This window comes from Ovis canadensis, chromosome 2, assembly GCF_042477335.2.
Source record: "Ovis canadensis isolate MfBH-ARS-UI-01 breed Bighorn chromosome 2, ARS-UI_OviCan_v2, whole genome shotgun sequence".
Taxonomy (NCBI): domain Eukaryota; kingdom Metazoa; phylum Chordata; class Mammalia; order Artiodactyla; family Bovidae; genus Ovis; species Ovis canadensis.
The window spans coordinates 103,550,417-103,577,687 of record NC_091246.1 but is presented as its reverse complement, the minus strand read 5'-3'; the positions used below and the strand labels follow the sequence as shown (position 1 = coordinate 103,577,687).

The following is a 27,271-nucleotide window of genomic DNA, read 5'->3' as shown; positions in this document are numbered from 1 at the left end:
GGGATCTTCCCAAACCAGAGATCGAACCTGCGTCTCTTATGTCTCCTGCACTGGTGGGCGGGTTCTTCACCACTAGTGCCATCTGGGAAGCCCCTTAGCACCACTATCAGGGATCAAACCTGTGGCCCCTGCATTGTAAGGTGGATTCTTAACTGCTGGGCCACCAGGGAAGTCCCAAGACTGTAATATCTTGATGGCCAGGAGCCTGCCTTATGTGCCTCTCTATAGCCAGCACCATGCATAGGCTGTGACACCTAGGGGGATCACAAAATTCATTCACTAAACAAAAATTCACTGAACACATATGATGTGAGGAGCATCACGGATACAACAAGCAAGGTTAAAAAAAAAAAAAAAACACCTCTGCCCTCTTAGAATTTTTCATCTAATAAGGAAACTAGCAAGTAGGCAGATAATCTGAGCACTGTACTTAATTCTATGAAAGGGAGAAGCTTAGGGAGTTACATGCAGGAACACCTAATTCAGTTTGGAAGTAATTTCTTTAGCGATATATGCAGTCTTTGGAATCTTCAAGGAAAAATTGTTATGTGTACTCTAACTTTTTATTTATACTAGAGTACAGCTGATTAGCAATGTTGCAGTAGCTTCAGGTGCACAGCAAAGGGACTCGGCCATACATACACAGGTATCCATTCTCCCCCAGACTCCTCTCCCTTCCAGGCTGCCACCTAACAGTGAGCAGAGTTCCCTGTGCTGTACATGTTACACGTGTTTTTAAAGAACATCAATATTAAATTGTTATTACTACCAGTAACAGGGATATTTGTCCCTCCTGAGTAATTCTCCCTCCCTCTACTTGATTCTGAGAAGAAAAAATGTGAAAATAACTCTCTCCACAGTAGCTGCTGCCCAGGTAAGCAGCAGGCCCTGAAAGACTTTTCTTTGAAACAGAGCTGGGGAAGCAGTAAGTCCCTCAGTTGCTGACAGTAACAATAAGGGTGCTTAATCACTGTCCACTTTAAATGAGCTTCTTTAATCTTCAGAAGCTCTGTAAGCCCACAGAGGAAGAAAATGCTAAGAGGCAGAACTTCAATATGAAATTTACCTGCAGAGGTCTCTTCCCCCTCATCCATTTCTCCCCATTTGGGCCACAGGAAGCACAATTTGTGTTTCAACCATTGAGCAAACTAGGTCTGCCTGTCCTAGACTTTCCAGAGAGGAACCCCGGATCCTCTTTAATGCACTATGAAAGGACACTGAGGCATGACACCTGTCATTAGTGGGTGAGCCTGCCGCCTTCCAGCCAACGAAAACACATCAAAGGACATCTGACCAAACTGAGCAAGCCTTACATTTACCGCACTGTGATGAAAATATCCGCTCAGAGGAAGAATGTGATCTGGATAGTTTTGCAGTTCTCTGGAGTTATAATTGGCTGCCTCTCTAGCTTTTGGCTCAATTTCAAGATTACATACATCATTAGCAAGCAACTTAACTGCAAATATACTAGATCAGGTGTTCTCAAACTTGAGATTTATTGAGAAGACTTGTTATAATGCAGATCTCTGAGTCCCACCTCTAGAGTTTCTGATTCAGTAGATCTGGGGTGAGACTGAGATTGTCTAGTTCTAACAAATTCCCAGATGCTGCTGCTGTTGACCCAGGAAACATACTTTGAGAACTAGTAAAGTCAGGCTGATATAACTGCTATATCCAATGATCATTACCACCAAGAGAAGCTAATTTGATCTGCCTTAAGAAAACATCCCTGGTGGTCCAGTGGTTAAGAATCTACCTGCCAGTTCAGGGGACATGGGCTCAATTCCTGGTCCAGGGAGATTCCACATGTCTCAGGACAACTAACCCCATACTCCACAACTGCGGAAGCCTGCAGACTCTAGAGCCCATGCTCTGCGACAAGAGAAGCCGCTGCATGAGAAGCCCACACACCGCAACAAAGAGCAGCCCCCACCCTCTAACTAGAGAGAGCCTGTGAGCAGCAGTGAAGACCCAGCACAGCCAAAAATGAACAAACCAGTAAGTAAGAAAACTGTATCATAAGAAAGAATTGATGCTTTTGAACTATGGTGCTGGAGAAGACTCTTGAGAGTCCCTTGGACGGCAGGGTGATCAAACCAGTCAGTCCTAAAGGAAATAAGCCCTGAATATTCAGTGGAAGGTGGAGAAAGCAATGGCAACCCACTCCAGTACTCTTGCCTGGAAAATCCCATGGACGGAGGAGCCTGGTAGGCTGCAGTCCATGGGGTCGCTAAGAGTTGCACACGACTGAGTGACTTCACTTTCACTTTTCACTGTCATGCATTGGAGAAGGAAATGGCAACCCACTCCAGTGTTCTTGCCTGGAGAATCCCAGGGATGGGGGAGCCTGGTGGGCTGCCATCCATGGGGTCGCACAGAGTCAGACACGACTGAAGCGACTTAGCAGCAGCAGCAGCATTCAGTGGAAGGACTGACGCTGAAGCTCCAAAATATTGGCCACCTGATGCAAAAGAACCTACTCATTGGAAAAGATCCTGATGCTAGGAAAGATTGAAGGCAGGAGGAGAAGGCGGCGCAACAGAGGGTGAGATGGTTGGATGGCATCATTGACTCAATGGACATGAGTCTGAGCAAACTGTGGAAGATAGTGAAGGACAAGGAAGCCTGGCATGCTGCAGCCCATGGGGTCACAAAGAGTCAGACACGACTGAACAACAAGAAGAATCATAAGGAAAGCAAATTCTCATTACAATGACCCACTTCCAAGCCTCCAGTGCCTCCACACTACTTAAGGGAAAACACAAACCAGGTATGAAAAACTAAGGTTCTAATACACAATCTATTATCTGAAAAATAACTGCAGCAAAGGCAGAGCATACCTACAATAAAGAAATCAGTCCCAGGACTTCCCTGGTAGTCCAGTGGTTGACACCATGCTGCCAATGCAGGAGGTATGGGTTCAAACCCGGGCCAGGGAACTTTAAAGTCCCACATGCCATGTGGCGTGGTGAAAAGATTTTTTCAAAATTAAGAAATCACTTCTGTAACTCTCCTGGGGCTCCCTTCTCCTCAGAGTGGTGCCAGTGGAAAGAAAAATCTGAGTAGCTAGTACTTTTATCGTAATTCAGTGACTGATGTGTTCACATCAGGTGAATCTGAGTAAAGGATTCAACCACCATTTAAACCAGGAGCTGTGGGGTTGTCAGGAAAAGAATTTGCTCTCATCCTGTTCTCTCCTTTCTTTTCGTAAAAGTGGAAGTGATTATCCAAAGACCAAATAACGTGGAGGAAGACGTATTTGTGATGGTTAAGTTTGTGTCAGCTTGACTGGGCTAAGGGGTGAGGGGTGGGGGTGCACAGGGCCCAGACATTTGGTCACACATGGTTCTGGGTGTGTCTGGGACAGTCTCTCTGAATGAGAGTCACACTTGAAATTGGTAGACTAAGTCAAGCAGATTGCCCTCTCTAATGTTGGTGGACCGTGTCCAATCAGGCAAAGGCCTGAACTGAACAAACCAGCTGAGTCAGAGGGAACTCATTCTGCCTGACTGTTTAGCTGGGACATCCGGTTTTCTCCCACCGTCAGACTCAAAACTGAAACACTGGCTCTTTCTCAGTCTCAAACCTGCCAGTTTGGGGACTAGAACTTATACCGTCAGTTTTCCTGGGTCTTTGGGCTCAGATTGGAATAAAACCATCAGCTCTCCTGGGTCTCTGGCTTGCTAATTGCAGAGCTTAGGGCTTTTCAGCCTTTGCATGAGCCAATTCCTTACACTAAATATCTTCATATATAAACAAACACACACACACACACACACACACACACTCTGTTTCTCTGGAGACTCCTAGCTCATACCGCACTGGACCAAAATTTCTAACTCACTTCTGTTTTAAATTCAATACTTCATTAAAAATTAGCACTACTCCTAGAAACCAGTACCAAATCCCCTTTACAGGATGTCTGTACCTTGACATTTTGGTAGAGGTGATTCAGATCCTGTGATTCACCAGTGATTTAAGCCCTGTTTTGCTGTCAGCCCAGGAAGAGATGTCAGAGTGGAGATTTACCGGAAGGGAAACTTAAAACCTATTGTAATGCTGGATCTTCTCTGTTATTATCCGAGAGTAAAAAATATTAGAGGTGATATCAGAAGCAGAAACAGCACACACACTCTATGATTTGCAAGGATCCTGTTCCATGTCTGTCCACTGTCTTGACTCTTCTCCATGCTCTCTACAAAAATGACAAGGTTTCCTCTTTTCTCCTCTCCACTGTCCCCTGACTTTGCGCAACACACACACCTCTTCTCAAACTCTTGAAAGCTTGTAGATGTACTTTTTAAAGTCAAGAGGTAATGGGGGACATATCAATTAACAAAAGTAAGGCATAGAGAAGCATTTGCTAAGGTGGGAAGAGCAGGGACCCCCCTGGTGGATCAGGGGTTAAGACTTTGCCTTCCAATACAGGGGGTGCCAGTTCCCTCCCTGGTGGGGAAGCTAAGATCCCACATGTCTCCCAGCCAAAAAACCAAAACACAGAACAGAAGCAATCTTATTGCGAATTCAGTAAAGACTTCAAAATTGGTCCACATCAAATTATCTTTTTAAAAAAAAAGGCAAGAGTTGACAAGCTCAATGATATTAACACCCCACTCCACTGTAAATACTGATGCAGGTAATTACTTTAACAATTATGTCATAAAAAAGCATGTCCCAATGCCCAGATGCACCGTATAATTGCAGTCAAGTTAGCTTGCCTTATAGTTACTGTAGTAAAGGCTGAATCACCATTCAGAGCAAAAGAGCTAACCGTAGAGAGCCTCAGAGACTCGGCTTCTCTGAGAGCAGGCAAGGCTACCCTATACATTACTGGCACTTAGGAGATATTTGCCAATCTGTCAAACCCAGGGAGATATGGATATTAGTCATGATATAGGGAATACTGTTGGAATTGTCTTGAGAAGATTCAGATTACTTGAATCTGGGTCAAAATAATACTAATAGTAATGGTCAGTTCAGTTCAGTCACTCAGTCCTGTCCAACTCCTTGTGACCCCATGGACTGCAGCATTCCAGGCTTCCCTGTCCATCACCAACTCCCAGAGCTTACTCGAGTAACTCATGTCCATCGAGTCGGTGATGTCATCCAACCATCTCATCCTGTCATCCCCTTCTCCTCCCGCCCTCAGTCTTTCACAGCATCAGAGTCTTTTCCAATGAGGCAGTTCTTCGCATCAGGTGACCAAAATATTGGAGCTTCAGCTTTAGCATCAGTCCTTCCAGTGAATATTCAGGACTGATTTCCTTTAGGATGGACTGGTTGGATCTCCTTGCTGTCCAAGGGACTCTCAAGAGTCTTCTCCAACACCACAGTTCAAAAGCATTAATTGTTCAGCACTCAGCTTTCTTCATAGTCCAACTCTCACATCCATATATGACTACTGGAAAAAATAGCTTTGACTAGATGAACCTTCGTTGGCAAAGTAATGTACCTGCTTTTTAATAATATTTAATAATATTAATGACCTAGTTTCCATTTAATGAGCAACGATCATTAGAGTTGTTATTCAGTCACTCAGTTGTGTCGGACTCTTTCCAACCCCACAGACTATAGCATGCCAGGCCTCCCTGTCCTTCACTATATCACCATTATAGTAAGAGTTGATTATCATTACAGTAATAGTTAGCAACTCTAGAAAGAATGGGCTTCCCAGGTGGCACTAATGGCAAAATCCACCTGCCAATGCAAGAGATGTAAGAGACTCAGTTTCAATCCCTGAGTCGGGAAGATCCCCTGGAGGAGGGCATGGCAACCCCCTCCAGTTTTCTTGCCTGGAAAATCCCATGGACAGAGGAGCCTGGCGGGCGACAGTCACCATCAGGAATAGTGGGCTGCAAGTGGGAGCAAGCAAACTCTCTCTCCAGCTCCATAAATGAAGCTCCTGTCTGTCTCTCTCTCCAGACAGGCAGAGGCACTGGTGGTTTTAGAGAATCGATTTCCAGGTAGTCGAGATACATTCAACAGTATATTTGTCTGAGATCCTGACTGTGATGAACAAATTCTTCCGTTCTCCGGGACCCCTCTCACTCATCCTAATTTTACGAGGGTATGTTTTCCTGGGCATCAAACAGAAAGAAAGATGGGAACAACCAGTGCCGGTGCGGAAGCAGCGAACAACTCTAAGGATAGATTAAATGTGGTTGTGCAAGTCAGGAGGTTTCAACAGAACCAAAGGGGGCTCAGTAGAGTCGCAAACAGACAGGACGTGAAAAATATTCATTTATTTATTTACCCCGTGCGGCATTTGTGGCTCAGTTGCTAAGTCATGTCCGACTCTTTGCAACCAGTTGAACTGTAGCACGCCAGGCTTTCCTGTCCTTCAGTATCTCCCAGAGTTTGCTCACACTCGTGTTCATTGAGTCAGTGATGCCATCCCACCGTCTCATCCTCAGTTGCCACCTCTCCTGCCCCCAATCCTTCCCAGCATCAGGGTCATTCTAGGTAGCATGAGGGATCTTGGTTCCCTGACCACGAATCGAACCTGTGGCCCCTGCATCGCAATCTGGAGGCTTAACCACTGGACTGCCAGGGAAGTCTCCAAAACACAATTCTTGATGATAGATCCATATAGAACTTGGGACTCAGAATGAATTAAAAGAAGTAACTGAGAGTGCTGTAACAAAATGCTTTCCATCCCAAGCTAGTTTTTATATGAACAAAATTCTTCAGTAATTTCACTGAGACATAAAATCGATGAACATGACCCCTGACTCACTCCAGCAAAGAGTACCAACCCCCAATACTGGCAGACTTTATTTTCTTGGTCTCTAAAATCACTGCAGATGGTGACTGCAGTCATGAAATTAAAAGATGCCTGCTCCTTGGAAGAAAAGCCGTGACAAACCTAGGCAGTACATTAACAAACAGAGATATCACTTCACCAACAAACGTCCACATAGTCAAAGCTATGGTTTTTTTCCAGTAGTCATGTATGGTAAGAGTTGGACCATAAAGAAGGCCGAGTGCCAAAGAACTGATGCTTTCAAATTGTAGTGCTGGAGAAGACTCTTAAGAGTCCCCTGGACTGTAAGGAGATTAAACCAGTCAATCCTAGAGGAAATTAACCCTGAATACTAGAAGAAGGACAGATACTGAAGCTCCAATACTTTGGCCACCTGATGAGAAGAGCCAGCTCACTGGAAAAGACCCTGATGCTGGGAAAGATTGAAGGCAGGAGGAGAAGGGGATGACAGAGGATGAGATGGCTGGATGGCATCACCAACTCAATGGACACTAGTTTGAGCAAACTCTAGGAGATAGTGAAGGACAGGGAAGCCTGGCATGCTACAGTCCATGGGTCACAAAGAGTTGAATACGACTTAGCAACTGAACAACAACTGTGATAAAAAGCCCATCACAGTCATCTAAGGGATATATTTCCACTAAAATGTAACTTTATATTTACTATTCGCTCATTTGAAACAGATTGTTACTTTTACCAGACGTATTACTAAAACTATAATGACAGCTCCATCAGAAGAAATTATTCAATGGTCACAGGAGGTAAGGGTATAGGAAACAAAAATATATTAGTGTCAATGGGTTAACATTAACATTTTTGCTTATTAATAAATAAGACTACCAGTAAAGGATTTCAAGCATAAAAATGTATGTAAGAAAAGTCTCTGTGAGAAGTGGAATGGAAATTCAAATTTGGGGGGGGGAAAAGGAATGATAAAAAGGTCTGATGTTAAGGAGCATGTGTTCCTGTATTGTTCTAGTGGATGATGGTGGGTATCAAACACTATCAGACTCCTCTGAATACATTTAGAAGAATCATGTAACAGTTCTGAGTATGCACGCCACACATATGTATATGCACAAATCCGGATATATACAGACACAGTCAGCCTTCCACATGCTCAGGTTTGAATCTGTGGATTCAACCAACAGCAAACTGAAAAAACAGTACACGAAAAAAAAATTTCCCAGAAAGTTCCAAAAAGCAAAACTTAAATTTGCTGCACACTGGCAAATATTTTTTATATATCATTTACATTGAATTTAAAGCTATTTGCATAGTATTTACATTGTACTAGGTATTATAAGCAATCGAGAGGTGATTCAAAGAGAGGCTGTGTATAGGTTATATGCAAATATGACACCATTTTATATAAGGGATTTGAGCATCTTTGGATTTTGGTATCTGCCAGGGGGTTCTGGGATCACTTTATAAAATGTATATCATATGTGATATATATATGATAATAAAGCATCAACATGAATATACTTAGTGGTGAGATTATGCAATTACATACAATAGCCAAAATTTATCAAATCCTACACTTTAAATTGACAGATTTTATTGCATGTAAAAGAAAAAAATCCCAAGCAAATAAAGAGAGGAAAACTTGCTCCATTAAAATAAAAATTGAAAAAAAAAAAGGAATAGAGGGATATTTCCTTAGTATGATGGATATGATTTGTGTGTATACAAGCTTAACACATGTAGAAATACACACGTATATAGGTCTGCTGAACAATTACTTTTTTTTAAGTCAATACTGACAATACACTTTAAAATATATCCTTTACAAGCTATTTAAACCTGTAATACATTTTTAGATATACGCTGTAAATGTGTGAGGGGGCATGTAATCTCCCAAAATTCCCCTGGATGCTATGCAAGCAAAAAACTGGAAGACCACTGGATACCAGTAGAGGATCATACATGTGGGGGAATCCAACTAAATACTGAGAGGACAGAAAAATCATTAGTACGTTCTTGCTGCTAGGGTGTAGGGAGATGAAATTACAGTGGTGCAGTGTCTACGCTCTTTGCTGTTCAGTCACCAAGTTGTCGTACTCTTTGTCACCCCAGGGACTGTAGCCCACCAGGCTCCTCTGTCCATGGGATTCCCCAGGCAAGAGTACTGGAGTGGGATGCCATTCCCTTCTCCAGGGGATCTTCCCCACCCAAGGATCGAACCTGGGTCTCCTGCCTTGGCAGTCAGATTCTTCACCACTGAGCCACCTGGGAAGCCAGTGTTTACGTTGTGTCATTATAATTTAACAGCTATACAAAGTTAAAAAGCAGCTTTTTGTTCTCCTGCTTATCATGGGGCAGGCACTGGCACAGGAGAGGAAAAGAAGTGGCAGGACAGGCTCTCAGTTAGACTGGCTGATGCCAAGACACCACTGGATTGAATCTGGTGAAATGACACTCCGGGGACTTCCCGGGTGGTCCAGCGGTTACGACTCCATGCTCCCTGTGCAGGGGGCCTGGATGTGATCCCTGCTTAGGGAACTAGATCCCACATGCTGCAACTAACAGTCTGCATGCTACAACTAAATAAATATTAAAAAGAAACCAACAAACAAAAACTGACACAGGTCCAGGAGAGAAGCCCACGTGTCAGCAAGCGGATCTGCTGCAACACCTCATCTCAAGATTTATTCCATAATTACTGAAACAAGGCCTCATAATTACTTTAGGGAGAGAAATCCGTGCAGCTGAATCCTAACCAAGTACAGAAATCTTTTTATCATTAAGGTTTAATTGGCTTCTTCCCCCAAATTACACTAGAAACAAATTTATTGTATTCCTAGGGTATCATATTGTATTATTTATAAATGCAGACAATTCAAAAGCAATAAAATGCTTGGCCCTTGCTCTCAATAAACTTGCCATCTAATTGGGAGGACAACATCCAAATTAAAACAACTGAAGAACCCTCCAAAGTAACATGTAAGCAGTATGTAATAATCCCCCAAGAGAAACAAGTATTCTCAGACTCTCCCAGTGGAAGGATAAATTGGTACAAGCCCCTGTGGAAGGAATCGTGGGCACAGAGATCAAAATGACAACTGAATTATCTCCTTTGACCCAGTTATATAACTTCTGGGACTTTATCCTTTAGCCATACTTAAGAAATAACATATATATACATTCTTCATTACAGCATTATTCAAAATAACAAAAGACTGGAAAGAACTCAAGTATCCTTGAAAAGAGGACTAGCTAAATAAATTATGCTACTTATATACAGTGGAAGATTTTGAAGGTATAAAAATGCATGAGAAAGCTTTCAATGCAGTGGTATTTTTGAAAGTCTCCAAGATATATTAAGCGGTGGGGAAAAAAAAAAAACCAGCAAGGTATAGAAAATGTGTGTACGTGTACAATGCCTCCTTTTGTTTGCAAGAAGGGGAAAATGAAAATACAGAATATACTGGAGGGTATGTGTATATACTTATAGCTGATTCACTGTTGTTATATGGTTGAAACCAGCACAATATTGTAAAGCAATTATCCTCCAATTAAAAAAAATTTTTTTTTAAGAATGTATCTGTATTTGCTTTAACATTCATTAAGTAAACTCTGAATGAATACACACAAAAACTAAAAGCTGTCACACAGAGTGAAGTCAGAAAGCGAAAAATATCACCTGGAAAAATGGTGCAGATGAACCTGTCAGCAAAGCAGAAACAGAGACTCAGACGGAGAACAAATGTCTGGACACCAAGGGGGAAAAGAGGGTGGGAAGAACTGGGAGACCGAGACTGACATATGTGCACGAATATGGATAAATCAGATAATGAGAACCTACCATATAGCACAGTGCTTTTGAACTGTGGTGTTGGAGGAGACTCTTGAGAGTCCCTTGGACTGCAAGATCAAGCCAGTCAATCCTAATGGAAATCAGTCCTGAATATTCATTGGAATGACTGATGCTGAAGCTGAAATTGCAACACTTTGGCCAGCTGACGCAAAGAACTGACTCACTGGAAAAGACCCTGATGCTGGGAAAGAGGAGAAGGGGACGACAGAGGATGAGATGGATGGCATCACCAACTTGATGGACATGAGTTTGAGCAAGCTCCGGGAGTGTGTACACACACACCTTACTCTCTCTCCAGCTGAGAGTCATCCTTGGTGAAGGACAGGGAAGCCTGGTGTGCCGCAGTCCATGGGGTCGCAAAGAGTCAGACACGACAGAGCGACTGAACTCAACTGGATAGCACAGGGCACTCTACTTAGCGCTCAGTGGTGACCTCAACGGAACAAAAATCCAAAAAAGAGGGGGTATGTGTATACTCATGGCTGATGCACTTTGCTGCAGAGCAGAAATCAACACAACACTGTAAAGCAACTATACACCAATTAAAAAAAAAATTAAAAAACAAGCTGATTACCTGCAGTGAGTAGCGGAGGGTAAGCAGAAGGTGAAGGTCTCAGGGCAGGTGGGAGAATTGCCGTCTAAAAGGCACAGACATACTCTGAGCCATATGAATGTCTTCCTGTTCAAAACAGTGAAGGAAACGATGAAAAAACATCCCCCAACAAGGTATAGCAGGATGAGGAGGAAGCTGCCTTCTGCAGGAGGCCTCCCTGCCCTGGGTGGAGCTTGGACTTAAGCTTTGGGTAGCTCAGTGAACACAGGGATACTGAGAGAGTGGAGAGCCCACAGCTTGGGCACTGGCAGCACCCAGGGCTTCTGAGCCGCTGCCAGATGAACCACGTCCTCCAGGTGCCCCTCCTTCACCACGGCCGGAGCCCACTGCTCTGCCTCCCCCCAGGGGCCAGGATGCTCATGACCCTCTGCCGGGAGCCAGTGTGAAGAATCCCGCCCGTGACAAGGTCATGAGGAAGGAAGCTGACATACGCAAGGCGTGCTCAGACTTCAGGGGCCCCTCTGGAAATTCCTAAGCATGTACCCCAACAAAAATCTGCCGGTTTTTGTGCTCTGCTTTTCCACTCTTCTGACATTCTCTGGAAAAAGTCAATTCAGGGCTTTAGTCTTCTGCATTTGAAAGAGTGTTTAAATCCAAAAACCCCTCTGATGGCTTTTTAGCCTGCCTGCAGGACTCGTACAGCTGCGCGTGTGATTGTTTGAGGCCTCCTGACCGCAGGAGGCACAGGAAGCTTAAAACATCCCAGGAATGTAGGAGCTTCCGAAGTTAAAATCTTTAGAATAGGACTGATTAAAAGTTTCATTTGTTGACCCAATGCTTGCTGCTAAATTTTCATATCCTTTGTTTTTAGATATAGTTGGTATATAGAAAAACAAGTAGTAGACTTGGTATTAGCAACATTAGATCTTTGAGTTAAGTACCTTCTTTGTTATAACCCACTGCACCTTTGTTCTATAGAGATGTAACTTTAGCGCTTTAAGGAGATGTAGATTAAAGAAAAACACTTCAGGGGAAACAAAATTAACATTCATTAAGGAAGAGAGCCAAAAAGTGTTAACAAGCCTCTTGGCCAGAAGATAATGTAAATCACCTGAGACCTTTTGTATACAAAATGATGTATAGAAAGAGTCTAGGCTGCGAACGCTACATAATTTTGTGTTACCCGTTGATCTCCATGTTTTATCAAAAGTATAAAAGGCCTTCTGAACAATAAAGGATGGGACCACTTTCTGGGACCAGTCTCTCGGACTAGTCTCTTGGCCTGGTTTCTTGGGAATCTGGCTCCCCCCCCCCCCCCCCCCCCCCCGCCGTGTCACTCTCTCTCTTCTTCTCTCCCTTTCCCTCTCTCTGCTCTGCTCTTTAATTTCAGGCTGAATTTCCATCTGGGGCGCGGAGGCTCGCCAGGTATACTTACTTGCCCTGGCTGTTAAGACCTGCGCAAAAGGGAGCCTAAGGTGAGGCACCCTTAGATATTCAAGCGAGCGCCGGTGGCCCAACGTAGATGGTGCAAATTCCTTGTCTGGAATTTTATTGGTCTTCCGCGTAAACCAAGCTATTCAGCCCTCTTCCTCCACTTAATCTTCCTACTACACTATAGTTTCTTAATCTAATCTTATATTAATAAATAAACAAGTTTTTCCACGCCAACGCCGTCCACCCTTCGAATTCCCTGGATCCACCCGGGCTGGACCCTGGCAACCCCCCATCCTCGTCAGTTACCAGAATCTTCCAGCAGCTGGCTTTAATTTTCACTATGGGAGGGCAAAAAGGGGAGGACAGAGTTGATTAAGTAAACTTCTATTAAAGGAGGAGTGAAGCCCAGGAGGTCAAACAGTCTGGAACAGATACCTGGCTGGTTGCCAAGTTAAGCTTGGAAACTACTCCCCCAAGACACCACTGAGAAGTCTGCCCAATTGTGAATGTGGCCAGCTTCAAGTTGTATAATCGTGGGTGTTTGCTTTTTTCTCCCCTACTCTTTACACTTTGATGTGCATTCCAATTTTTTTTAATGAGTATAGATTACTTTTAAAAACCAAAAACTACTGCATACAATATGAAAGATGTGTATGTTGTATACCCCTCGAATATAAAAACCAAGTCAAGCCACTGTTCTTATGTAGTCCAGAAACTTTGGAAGATGACAAAAGGAGGGACTTCCCAGGTGGCCCAATGGTTAAGACTTCGCCTTCCTAGGCAGGGAGTGCAGGTTTAATCCCCGGTCAGGGAGCTAGGATCCAACCTGCCTCACGGCCAAAGAATCAGAACATAAACTACAGAAGTATTGTAACAAATTCAATAAAAACTTTTAAAATGGTTCTGCTGCTGCTAAGTTGCGTCAGTCTTGTCCGACTCTGTGCGACCCCATAGACGGCAGCCCACCAGGCTCCCCCGTCCCTGGGATTCTCCAGGCAAGAACACTGGAGTGAGTTGCCGTTTCCTTCTCCAATGCATGAAAGTGAAAAGTGAAAGTGAAGTCGCTCAGTCGTGTGCAACTCTTAGCGACCCCATGGACTGCAGCCTACCAGGCTCCTCCGTCCATGGGATTTTCCAGGCAAGAGTACTGGAGTGGGTCGTCAGTGCCTTCTCCGTTAAAATGGTTCACATTAAAAAAAAAAAAAAAAGCTAATGGAAATTGAGATGGGCAGCATAAGAATTTTACAGTTGTAAACAAGAAATATAATACTGCAATTTTTTAAAAAAAAATTCTTCTATAATGCTGAAGATGCTACATGACTATAGATCACTTTGATTTACCTAGTCAGGATGGGCCCAGTGGAACTGTCTACAGTTCCTGGGCAGGAAAGTGCAGTCATTAAAGAGATGTTTGCACTGGTCTTATGCTCTCCAGCCAACTAGGCTTTGCTGATGGCTCAGTGGCAAAGAACCCACCTGCCAATGCAGGAGACTTGGGTTCAATCCCTGGCTCAGGAAGATCCCCTGGACAAGGACATGGCCACCCACTCCAGTACTCTTGCCTATGAAATCCCATGGACAGAGGAGCCTGGCGGGCTTCAGTCCATGGTGCTGTAAAAGAACTGGACAAGACTGAGTGTGCACGTGTGTAAAACACACACACTCTCTCTCTCTCTCCAGCTGAGAGTCATATGCCTTCCTACTGTCGTCCTCTCTCTGGGTTTGAAACTTGACATCCAGCAAGTCAAACCACTTTCCTGCCTCCACTCTCTCAACCTAAATGGTGAGGATAGTCCTATTTATCTCAGAAACTTAAAACTACATTTTGAAACTCAACCAACTTTTTTCTCAGGTTCTTAGTTAATCCTGAAAAAAGTAAGCTAACATTCAAATTACTTGAATAGGCTTATGCATAGCTGAGGCTAAGTTTCTTACCATTTCACAAACAGTTTTATTTAAAGGGTCATCAGTAAAGTTAGTGCTTTAATGCTTGAAAACAGTATAGCAGACATTGATATTTGCAAGGAATCTATCCTAAAGCCTTCCTGAGTCCCAAACTTGGGAACAGCACTATTGCACAAAACTTTTCCCCTTTTAGGCAGGACTCTTTTGACTATAAAATATATTAATAGAAATCCGAATGACAAAAAGGGGAGTGTGCTGGAGAACAGAATTCAAGGAATGGTTGCAAAACCAAATTCAGGAAGAGGTGCAGTAAGCTTCCCTGAAAACAAGACCCAGGATGCATTCACTATCAGGACTCTGCCTGTCTCTCATTCATGCACCTCACTACAAGGCAGGAGATACAGCCACTAAGAAGTTAAGGATCACCACTGATAGTAAACTTCTGTTTCCAGTTGTAAATTCAAAAATCCTGAGACAAGTCTCTGATTGGCCAGTGACGGTCAGGCGTTCACCCTGAGCCAATCAGCTGTAAGAATGTAGAAGCTCCGTCTGAATCACGTGGTTGAAGTTGAGGCGCCTCCATTCTCAGAACGCATTGGGTGCCAGACAGATAAGGAAGGAAACAAAGAAAAGGCTACTACCCTCCAGTAAAAAGGAACAGTGTAAAACTGGAAAATGTAAATGGCATTCAGACCTTTATGGGAGTCATTTATTTAAGTTTTTAGGGAGCAACGGTGCAATGAGTCGAAGAGGCTGAGTGCTCTCAGAGCCAAGACTTCCCTCCTACTATTCACCAGCTTCAGGGCACAGGCAATTCAAGATTGTTCCGCCTTAGCAATATCCAAAGTGTTATGTGTCACCGCCCTCCAATTGCTCCCAGATGGTAAATTATAAACAACTGAGGGTCAGAATGCCTCTGAAAAGAGCATTTTTGATGACAGGTGCTTCTCTGAAATGAAAAGATTTACTATGTGAAGGGAGCTTCTGTGGTGGCTTAGATGGTAAAGAATCTGCCTGCAAAGCAAGAGACCCCGGTTCTATCCCTGGGTGAGGAAGATCCCTAAAGGGAATGGCTACCCACTCCAGTATTCTTGTCCAGAGAATCCCATGGACAGAGGACCCTGGAGGGCATTACGTAAAAGGTAAAATGGTTATCAATGAGCCTGCAGGCTGACTCTTCTCAGCACCTCCTGCTCCTGCCCACCCACTCAATGGCCAACCAACTCCTATTGTTTCTGTCAACAGCAACCCTCCATTTAGTCTGTTTCCCTCCATCTAGGGCTGTCCTGGTGGTTCAGAACCCCATTGACCGGGCTGAATCACTGGTACGTAGTAGAAAGAGAAATATGATGCCAAGGATCTTGTTTGCCAAATACCTATCAAGGAATGAAAGATTTTTAGTCCCAAAATATAGGATTAATGAAGCCACGATTAAGAAAATGACAAGACAAGAGCAAGGGTTTTGGAACCAGATAGCTCTAGTCTAAATCTAGCCCTGTTATTACTCCCTGCATGACCATGGGCGTTATCCATGTTATCCAGTACCTCCTGGGCTGATTTTCTTATCAAATAGACATAATATTTTTAACAGACATATTATGAAGATTAAATCAGGTGACAGATTTTTAGGTGCCAAGGTAGTATGGGACTTCAATATATGAGATAATATTAGAAGACTCTTGCTAACCTTACAAGGTCAACATACAAACACAAATGGACTGCAGATGGCTAGGAGGTTAAGTCTGCACCCCTCTTACTGTCTTGCTTTGGTTCCCAAATATCTGCTTTTTTTCCCTCTAAGCCTGAAAGTTCAGTTCAGTTCAGTTCAGTCACTCAGTTGTGTCCAACTCTCTGCGACCCCATGAATCGCAGCATGCCAGGCCTCCCTGTCCATCACCATCTCCTGTAGTTCACTCAGACTCATGTCCATCAAGTCCATGATGCCATCCAGCCATCTCATCCTGGGTCGTCCCCTTTTCCTCCTGCCCTCAATCCCTCCCAGCATCAGAGTCTTTTCCAATGAGTCAACACTTTGCATGAGGTGGCCAAAGTACTGGAGATTCAGCTTTAGCATCATTCCTTCCAAAGAAATCCCAGGGTTGATCTCCTTCAGAATGGACTGGTTGGATCTCCTTGCAGTCCAAGGGACTCTCAAGAGTCTTCTCCAACACCACAGTTCAAAAGCATCAATTCTTTGGTGCTCAGCCTTCTTCACAGTCCAACTCTCACATCCATACATGACCACAGGTAAAACCATAGCCTTGACTAGATGGACCTTAGTTGGCAAAGTAATGTCTCTGCTTTTCAATATGCTATCTAGGTTGGTCATAACTTTTCTTCCAAGGAGTAAGTGTCTTTTAATTTCCTGGCTGCAGTCACCATCTGCAGTGATTTTGGAGCCCCAAAAGATAAATTCTGACACTGTTTCCACTATTTCTCCATCTATTTCCCATGAATTGATGGGACCAGATGCCATGATCCTCATTTTCTGAATGTTGAGCTTTAAGCCAACTTTTTCACTCTCCTCTTTCACTTTCATCAAGAGGCTTTTGAGTTCCTCTTCACTTTCTGCCATAAGGGTGGCATCATCTGCATATCTGAGCTTATTGATATTTCTCCCGGCAATCTTGATTCCAGCTTGTGTTTCTTCCAGTCCAGCCTTTCTTATGATGTACTCTGCATAGAAGTTAAATCAGCAGGGTGACAATATACAGCCTTGACATACTCCTTTTCCTATTTGGAACCAGTCTGTTCTTCCATGTCCAGTTCTAACTGTTGCTTCCTGACCTTCATACAGGTTTCTCAAGAGGCAGTTCAGGTGCTCTGGTATTCCCATCTCTTGGAGAATTTTCCAGAGTTTGTTGTGATCCACAGAGTCAAAATTTTTGGCATAGTCAATAAAGCAGAAATAGATGTTTTTCTGGAACTCTCTTGCTTTTTCCATGATCCAGCGGATGTTGGCAATTTGATCTCTGGTTCCTCTGCCTTTTCTAAAACCAGCTTGAACATCAGGAAGTTCACGGTTCATGTATTGCTGAAGCCTGGCTTGGAGAATTTTGAGCATCACTTTATAGCATGTGAGATGAGTGCAACTGTGCGGTCGTTTGAGCATTCTTTGGCATTGACTTTCTTTGGAATTAGAATGAAAACTAACCTTTTCCAGTCCTGTGGCCACTGCTGAGTTTTCCAAATTTGCTGGCATATTGAGTGCAGCACTTTCACAGCATCATCTTTCAGGATTTGAAATAGCTCCACTGGAATTCCATCACCTCCACTAGCTTTGTTCATAGTGATGCTTTCTAAGGCCCACTTGACTTCACATTCCAGGATTTCTGGCTCTAGATTAGTGATCACATCATCATGATTATCTGGGTCGTGAAGATATTTTTTGTACAGTTCTTCTGTGTATTCTTGCTACCTCTTCTTAATATCTTCTGCTTCTGTTAGGTCCATACCATTTCTGTCCTTTATCGAGCCCATCTTTGCATGAAATGTTCCCTTGGTATCTCTAATTTTCTTGAAGAGATCTCGTCTTTCCCATTCTGTTCTTTTCCTCTATTTCTTTGCACTGATCACTGCAGAAGGCTTTCTTATCTCTTCTTGCTATTCTTTGGAACTCTGCATTCAGATGCTTATATCTTTCCTTATCTCCTTTGCTTTTTGCCTCTCTTCTTTTCATAGCTATTTGTAAAGCCTCCCCAGACAGCCATTTTGCCTTTTTGCATTTCTTTTCCATGGGGATGGTCTTGATCCCTGTCTCCTGTACAATGTCACGAACCTCCGTCCATAGTTCATCAGGCACTCTATCTATCAGATCTAGGCCCTTAAATCTATTTCTCACTTCCACTGTATAATCATAAGGGATTTGATTTAGGTCATACCTGAATGGTCTAGCAGTTTTCCCTACTTTCTTCAATCTGAGTCTGAATTTGGTAATAAGGAGTACATGATCTGAGCCACAGTCAGCTCCTGGTCTTGTTTTTGTTGACTGTATAGAGCTTCTCCATCTTTGGCTGCAAAGAATATAATCAATCTGATTTCGGTGTTGACCATCTGGTGATGTCCATGTGTAGAGTCTTCTCTTGTGTTGTTGGAAGAGGGTGTTTCCTATGACCAGTGCATTTTCTTGGCAAAGCTCTATTAGTCTTTGCCCTGCTTCATTCTGCATTCCCAGGCCAAATCTGCCTATTACTCCAGGTGTTTCTTGACTTCCTACTTTTGCATTCCAGTCCCCTATCATGAAAAGGACATCTTTTTTGGATGTTAGTTTTGAAAGGTCTTGTAGGTCTTCATAGAATCGTTCAACTTCAGCTTCTTCAGCGTTACTGGCTGGGGCATAGACTTGGATTACTGTGATACTGAATGGTTTGCCTTGGAGACGAACAGAGATCATTCTGTTGTTTTTGAGATTGCATCCAAGTACTGCATTTTGGACTCTTTTGTTGACCGTGATGGCTACTCCACTTCTTCTGAGGGATTCCTGCCTGCAGTGGTAGATATAATGGTCATCTGAGTTAAATTCACCCATTCCAGTCCATTTTAGTTCGCTGATTCCTAGAATGTCAACATTCACCCTTGCCATCTCTTGTTTGACCACTTCCAATTTGCCTCAATTCATGGACCTGACAGTCCAGGTTCCTATGCAATATTGCTCTTTACAGCATCAGACCTTGCTTCTATCACCAGTCACATCCACAGCTGGGTATTGTTTTTGCTTTGGCTCCATCCCTTCATTCTTTCTGGAGTTATTTCTCCACTGATCTCCAGGAGCATTTGGGCACCTACTGCTCTGGGGAGTTCCTCTTTTGGTATCCTATCATTTTGCCTTTTCATACTGTTCATGGGGTTCTCAAGGCAAGAATACTGAAGTGGCTTGCCATTCCCTTCTCCAGTGGACCATATTCTGTCAGGCCTCTCCACCATGACCCGCCCGTCTTGGGTTGCCCTGCAGGCGTGGCTTGGTTTCATTGAGTTTGACAAGGCTGTGGTCCTAGTGTGATTAGATTGACTAGTTTTCTGTGAGTATGGTTTCAGTGTGTCTGCCCTCTGATGCCCTCTTGCAACACCTACCATCTTACTTGGGTTTCTCTTACCTTGGGCGTGGATTATCTCTTCACAGCTGCTCCAGCAAAGCACAGCCGCTGCTCCTTACTTTGGGCGAGGGATATCTCCTTACCCCTGCCGTTCCTGACCTTCAACTTGGGATAGCTCCTCTAGGCCCTCCTGTACCTGCACAGCCACCGCTACTCGGGTTAACCCTCCTGGCCGCTGGCCCTGGCCTCGGGCGTGGGTGGCTCCTCCCAGCTGCCGCCCCTGGCCTCGGGCTCAGGGTGACTCCTCAGGGTCACCACCCCTGGCCTCGGGCACGAGGTGGTTTCTCCCAGCCGCCCCTGACCTCAGACACGGGGTGTCTCCTCCCGGCCGCCACTGGCCTCGGACCCGGGGTAGCTCCTCTAGGCCGCCACTGACCTCAGACGTGGGGTATCTCCTCCAGGCCGCCACTGACCTCGGACGCGGTGTAGCCTCCTCTTGGCCACGCTTATTGCGCCGGCTCGCAGCCGCCTAGCTTGAAGAGTCAGTTTAAATAATAGTTCTTCGCTTTCTTTATTAAGGACTGTTTTGATGCAGAACCATCATCTAAAGAAAAAGGTTTGGAGTCATTCTTTCCTGGGATAGAGTAGAGCCAGATGCTGTATTTAAGGAGACAGAAAAATCTGAGAATGTTAATTCCCTGAATTTTTTAGTAAAATTTGAGTAATTTAAGTCATCTTCCCAGAGCATTGTTTAACTTAATGATGGTAGGGGAGGGGTAAGTGGCATGTGCCAGTAAATTTGAATATTTGAAGGATTATGACTAAATTAGGGTATGGAAAGACAGGAATTCAGAAAGTCAAATACCTATTTTCCCTGAATGATTTTATGACACAGATTGTAATATGAATATGCTGATAGAAGATGGAATTAGAAAAGTTACTGCAATATTAAACATGGATTCAACAATAAACTCTTCATGAATTTTTTTTTAGGTCAAATTTCAACATAGGGTAAATCTCACTGTGACCTATTGAGCATCATGAGGTCAACAAAATCTGAGATTCTGTAACCCAGACAAGCTTTTTTTTTTTTTCCTAATTCAAGGCTCCTAAAAGATCATGACTAGGGACACCAATTCTGGTACTAAAAATAAATACTATGTTGCTTTCTCCATTTACAGGTAAAATTTATAAGACTCTACATCTAAAACCTCTTATTTGTATTCTAGAAATGCGCTACTATCTTCCTACTATCAGCAAACAACCAACATAAAATGTGATAAATAAGAAAATTATAAAACATTGCTGAAAGAAATTAAAGAACATCTAAATAAATGGAAAGAATCCTGTGTTCACAGATTGCAAGATTTAATGGTGTTGAGATGACAATACTACCCAAATCGACATATTCAATGAAATCACTAGCAAAATCCCAAGGATGTGTTTGGGTTTTTTTTTTTGCAAAAATGAAAAATCCATACTGAAATTCATATGGAATTTCAATGGACCTAGAATAACCAAAATAATCTTGAAAAAGAAGAACAAAGTGGAGGATTCACATCGCCTGATTTTAAAACTTATTACAAAGGTAGAGTAATCAAAACTAAGGTACTGGTATAACAAGAGACATATAGAACAATGGAATAAAATTTAGAGCCCATAAATAAACGTTCACATTTTTAGTCAATTGATTTTGACAAGGATGCCAAGACCAATAAATAAGGAAAGAACAGTCTCTTCAATAAATGGTACTGGGAAAACTAAATACCACATGCAAAAGAATGAAGTTGATCCTTGCCTTATACTATATATAAAAATTAATTCAAAATTAATCAATGACCTAAATTTAAGAGCTAATATTATCAGATACTTAGAAGAAAATGTAAGGGAAAATTTTTATGGCCTTGGATTTGGCAATGGTTTCTTAAATATAACACCAAAAGCACAGACAACACAGGAAAAAGCGGATAAATGGAACTTCACGAAAACTAAAAATTTCTTTGCACCAAAAATTTCTGTGCACTATCAAGAGAGTAATGGGGGAAGAGAGGAATGAGGGGAAATATTTGCAAACCGTATATCCGATAAGGATTTGATATGCCAAATACAGTAGAGAAGGAAATGGCAACCCACTCCAGTACTCCTGCCTGGGAAATTCCATGGACAGAGAGGCCTGGTGGGCTACACTCCACAGCGTCACAAAGAGTCAGACAGGACTGAGTGACTAAGCAACAGCCGCACAGGATACAGAAAGACCTCCTCAAGGTCAGCAATACAAGTCACATAACATGAGGTTAAAATGGGCAAAGGGAGGACTGAGAGGGAAGGGAGGGATCATTAGGTGGAGCAGAGAGGATGTGGAGGGCAGGGAAACCATTCTACAGACTACTATCGTGGTGGATGCATGTCATTGTGCACGTCAAAACCGACAGCACATACACCGAGAATGAACCCTAATGTAAACTATGGACTTTGGGTGACAATGCTGTCAATATGGGTGTATCGACTTTAATACATATGCCTCCTCTCTCGTGTGGGATGTTGATTATGGCGGAGGTTGTGCGTGGATTGGTGTGGTATATGGGAATTCTCTATATACTTTTCACTCAATTTTGCTGTAAACTTAAAACATCTCTAAATGCAGGGGCATTGAGGAGAGGAGCAAAGGACCCAATTAGACATTTCTCTAAAGAAGATAAACAAATCCCCAATAAGCACATGAAGAGATGCTCAACATCATTAATCATCAGGGAAATGTAAATCAAAACCACCGTGAGCTGCCACTTCACATCCACAAGGATGACTATAATAAAAAAAAAATGCGGAAAATAAGTGTTGGAGAGGATGTAGAGAAATTGGACAAATCTCACCCTCAGACACTGATGGTAGAAATGTAAAGTGGTTCAACTTCTGTGGAAAAAAATACCTCAAGAAGTTAAACATAGAATCATCTTATAACACAGCAATTCTACTCCGATATAAATATCCAAGACAAATGAAAACAAGAATGAAACAAATACATGTACACCTATGCTTATGGTAGCATCACCCACAAGAGTCAAAAAGAGGAAATAGCCCAAATATCCAACATGGGGTAAACAGATAAACAAAATGTGGTACGTCCATATAGTGGAATGCTATTCATCCATATAGTGGAATGCTATTCATCCATATAGTGGAATGCTATTCATCCTTAAAAATGAAGGAAGTTCTGAAACATGCTACAACATGAATGAAGCTTGAAGACATCGTACTAAGTAAAAGAAGCCAGACACAAAAGGACGATTTTCTAAGATTATACGTATATGAGATGTTTAACAAGGCAAATTCATAGGGACAGAAAGTAGAATGGTAACTGCCAGAGGCTGGTAGGAATAGAGAATTATTGCCTATGGATTACAGCGGGGAGAATAAGAAATTACTGCCTAATGATTACGGAGTTTTGCCATAACGGTGATTCCTACATAAAACAATGAATATATTTAATGCTGAGTCACACTTCAAATGGTTAAGACGGCAAATTTTGTCATACATTTTTTTTTTTTTACAATTACATTTAAAAAGAAAAAAGTAATCTGTGCTAACTAATCTGTGAACATAGGAATTTGCAGCTGTGGTGAAAGTTTACCAGGAAGGATACTGCTGCAGACAGAGTTTAAAGCACGATGGTCTAGATGAAGCCCAGGATAGTTCAAGATCAAGTACTGATGAGTGTTTTTAAGGTACTAGATATGCTGACTCTCAAATCCATATGGGAGAACTAAGAATAACAAAAAATAATTTTTGAAAAAAGAAAAACAAGACAGGCCACCTCTCCCTGTGAGACATCAAGAGATAGATGAAAAGCTATACCATTTAGACAGTATGATACCAGCCCAGGAACAGGTGAAAGATCAGTGGAGCAAAGAAGCCCCAAGCACATCTCTGGAAGTATGGAAACCTGGTACCAGACAGACATAACCAATCAGCAGAGAAAGAAGAGGCTATGTGATAAAGGGGCTGGGCCAGCTGATTATCCGTATGGCAGAAAAAGAAAAATAGATCCCTACCTTAAAGCAATCACAGAATAAATTCTAGATGATCCCATGCTTAATGCAAAAATCAAATTTTTTGAAAAGCTTAGAAAGAAAATAGAGGAAAATAAACACGTGATTTTAGATTGGGTGGAAAATTCTTTTAAGCAAGACTCAGGGGCTTCCCTGGTGGTCCAGTGGTTAAGAATCCACCTTGCAATGCAGGGGACACGAGTTTGATCCTTGGTCCAGGAAGATCCCACATGCTGCGGGGCAACTAAGCCCGTGCGCCACAATCGCTGAAGCCTGTGGCCCTAGAGCCTGTGCTCCGCAACAAGAGAAGCGACTGCAATGAGAAGCAGCCTGCGAGAGAGCAGCCACTGCACTCCATGGCTACAGAACGCCAGCAGGAAGCAACGAAGACCCAGCACAGCCCAACATAAATAAGTATTTTTAAAAAGACTCAAAGCACGGATAAGAAAAGATTGCAAAAACAGTTGTCTACATCAAAATTAAACTTGTCTGTGCATCAACATATACCATAAACAAAGTAAAAGACAAGCAAGGGACCTGGAGACGATCTCTGCACAGTGACTGGTGAAGGATTAGTAACCAGCATACACAATGAACTACTACAACCAATAAGAAAAATGACAACATAATAGATGCAAACGCAAAGAATGTGAACAGACAATGCAACCAAGAGGAGACACAAGTGGCCAATAATCACAGGAAAAGATGCACAATCTCATTAATAATAAAAACACAAATACGACTGTGAGACACCACATCACATGCATCAGACCGGCAGTGCATTTTAAAAATCAGCAGTAAGCGTGACTGAGGTCGCGGAGAAGCAGAAACTGTCATATACACCATCCACTGGCACAGCCATCCTGGAGAGAAGTGTGGCCATGTCACTGCAGACTCGTGATGCCCCAGCAGCATCCTAGAGACACTCCCGCCCTTGCACACAAAGACACATGTATAAGACTGTGCCTCTAGGCATCGCCGGTAAGGGTGCTTACCCATGCATTTACATGGAGCAATGATGGGATGAACGTATGCGCTGTAATGATAAGTCAGCACAGTGGGGGCCTCTGGATGGGAGGGAGGGAGGAAGGAGAGTGAACTTGGGAACAGGTACACAGAGAGTTTCAGCTACGTCTATTTTTTTTCACTTAAAAAAAGGAACTGGAGGGACTTCCCTGACAGCCCAGTGGTTAAGACTCTTTGCTTCCACTGCAGGAGGTTCGAGTTCCAACCTTAGTGAGGGAACTAAGATCCCACATGCCTCTTGATGTGGCCAAAAAGCAAAAATAGATAAGTAAATAAAAATAAATTTAAAAAAATTTTAAAACTGGAGCACAGAGGCAAAATGTTAAGGTTCGACAAAACTAAATTGTGAGGGACATTTATTTGTTTGTTTTTGTTTTGAATTCTTCACATTTTGCTTTAAAAAATATGAAGTATAGTAGATTTACAATGTTGTGTTAATTTCTCCTCTATAGCAAATTGATATAGTTACACATACACATGTCTATATGTATACATATATACATTGCTTTTTAAAAATTTCATTTCCATTATGGTTTATCATAGGATATTGAACACAGTTATTTGTGTTATATAGTAGGACCTTAGAGAGGGCAATGGCACCCCACTCCAGTACTCTTGCCTGGAGAGTCCCATGGACGGAGGAGCCTGGTGGGCTGCAGTCCATGGGGTTGCGAAGAGTCAGACACGACTGAGTGACTTCCCTTTCCCCCTTTCCCTGGTGGTCCAGTGCCTAAGACCTAGTGCTCCCAAGCAGGGGACCCAAGTTTAATCCCTAGTCAGGGAACTAGATCCCACATGCCACAGCTAAGACCCAGAGAAGTCAAATAAGGAAAAAATTTTTTTAAAAAAACCCTAAATTTTGAGTAGATGGTATTCTTTGCACTTTTCTGAATACTTGAACTATTGCATCATAATACTCTCTTAAATTCTAGCAAAATTTATTCAGCCTGACTCTGGGGGGACATGAACACGCCCGGTTGTTGGGCAACTGTGGAAGAGCAGACGAAGAGGGATCTTTAGAGCTGAGGAGCCGAATCTTTCCTAAAGACTGCAAGCCAAGAAACGACGATGACGCAACACCAGAAGCCTGACACGGGAGGCACCGACTGCCCTGCCTTCACCTTAACTGGCAGGATGACCCGTGCCAACACTGTTCCGCTGGGAGACTCCCCATCCCCAGCGACGCGTCTCTCTCCAGGCTGCACCTCGACTCCCCCCTCTAACCGCGGCATTTCTTCTGAACACGGAGGGGAGTCAGCTGTGACTTCTAACTGATTCAGAGAAACACTAAGCAGAGCTGTCATTTATTCCCTCTCTGATCATCCCCTGCAGGGATAATTAAGTATTTTAATACAAAATGAGGAAAACGCAAATTTCTTTCTCTCCCAACTTCTACTGCAGAGCAAAACATGTTGGCAAGGATGTCAAGAAAGAACTGCAGGCAAAAATGACGACCACCAGTGACTCGCCAAGCAAAGGTAGGAAGGTGGGGCAGTGAACGAAGCCAGACAACCTGGTCTAAATACCAGCGCCTCCGCTCACTTGCCAACTTCATTTACATAACGTCTAGGAGGCTCAGTTTCCACTGAGCTCAGTTTCTACTCTCAAGCAACAACAAAAACTCCTACCTCACGGGGTTAATAAGAAAATAAGATTATATATGAAAATAAATTGCACAGTGGCTGGCATATAATACACTAGTGGTATTAACAGTGATTCATATTATCAATAATCATGGATTCAACTACATTGAATTTACTCTTTGCACCTGCTTGAATTTAAGTTCATGATAACAGGCAAATTGGTTTTGTTCACTGATATAATCCAAACACTGAGAGCACTGTCTGGCCCATACTAGACACTTAGTAAATGTTTGTTGAGTGAAGAAACGTGAGTCTCAGTATTTGGCACACTGCTGTAGTTGTTATTCAGTCCCTAAATCATGTCTGACTGTTTGTGACTCCGTGGACTGTAGCCCACCAAGCTCCTCTGTCCATGGGATTCTCCAGGCAAAAATACTGGACTGGGTTGCCATTTCCTTCTCCAGGGGATCTTCCTGGACCAGGGACTAAACCAGTGTCTCCTGCATTGCAGGCAGATTCTGTACCAATGAGCCACTGGGGAAACCCATTTCACACACAGGAGAGCTTATTATGTGCTTGGCATTATTACACATTTTGTATCTCATTTAATCCTTAAACAATAATGGATTATTATTATTATTTTACTGTTTATTTGGCTACACCAGGTATTAGTTGCAGCAAGTGGGATCTAGTTCCCTGACCAACAATCGAGCCTGAATTCCCTGACCAACAATCGAGCCTGGGTCCCCTGCATTGGAAGCACAGAGTCTCAGCCACTGGACTACCAAGGAAGTCTCCAGTGGTGAATTACACTATCCCCTTTACAAAGGAGGCACAGAAAATTCAGCTTCCTTCCCTAAGCTCAGAGTTAAACGGGAGAGTCGGGATTTGAATCCTGATTGCCAGTTTTCAGGTATTTGCTGAATTAATGCATAAGGAGTGGTTCAGAATTAACCGGACAATTTAGTAAATGTCCACAGTAGTTAGGGTGAGAATGATGAGTTACCTTGGGTAGCTGGGTGAATTATGGCTAATTACATAATCAATGAATCGTGGTTAAGTTAGTATTTATTAATATTATGTGTTACCATGGCTTTGTAGCAGAGAT

At 42.9% G+C, this 27,271-nt stretch overlaps 1 protein-coding gene across 2 annotated transcripts in view; it reads right to left on the bottom strand.

Annotated features, from left to right (window-relative positions):
* Nucleotides 1-27,271, bottom strand: part of EXTL3 (exostosin like glycosyltransferase 3) — a 133,299-nt gene that overhangs the window by 83,252 nt on the left and 22,776 nt on the right. Inside the window, exon 1 of one of the 2 annotated variants that reach the window (XM_069576705.1) lies at nt 11,158-11,262. The exons of the other annotated variant lie outside the window; for it this stretch is intronic. The gene's annotated coding sequence lies outside the window, so the exon portion shown is untranslated. Of the gene's footprint in view, nt 1-11,157; nt 11,263-27,271 lie in introns of those variants that run through there. 2 annotated transcript variants of the gene reach the window in all.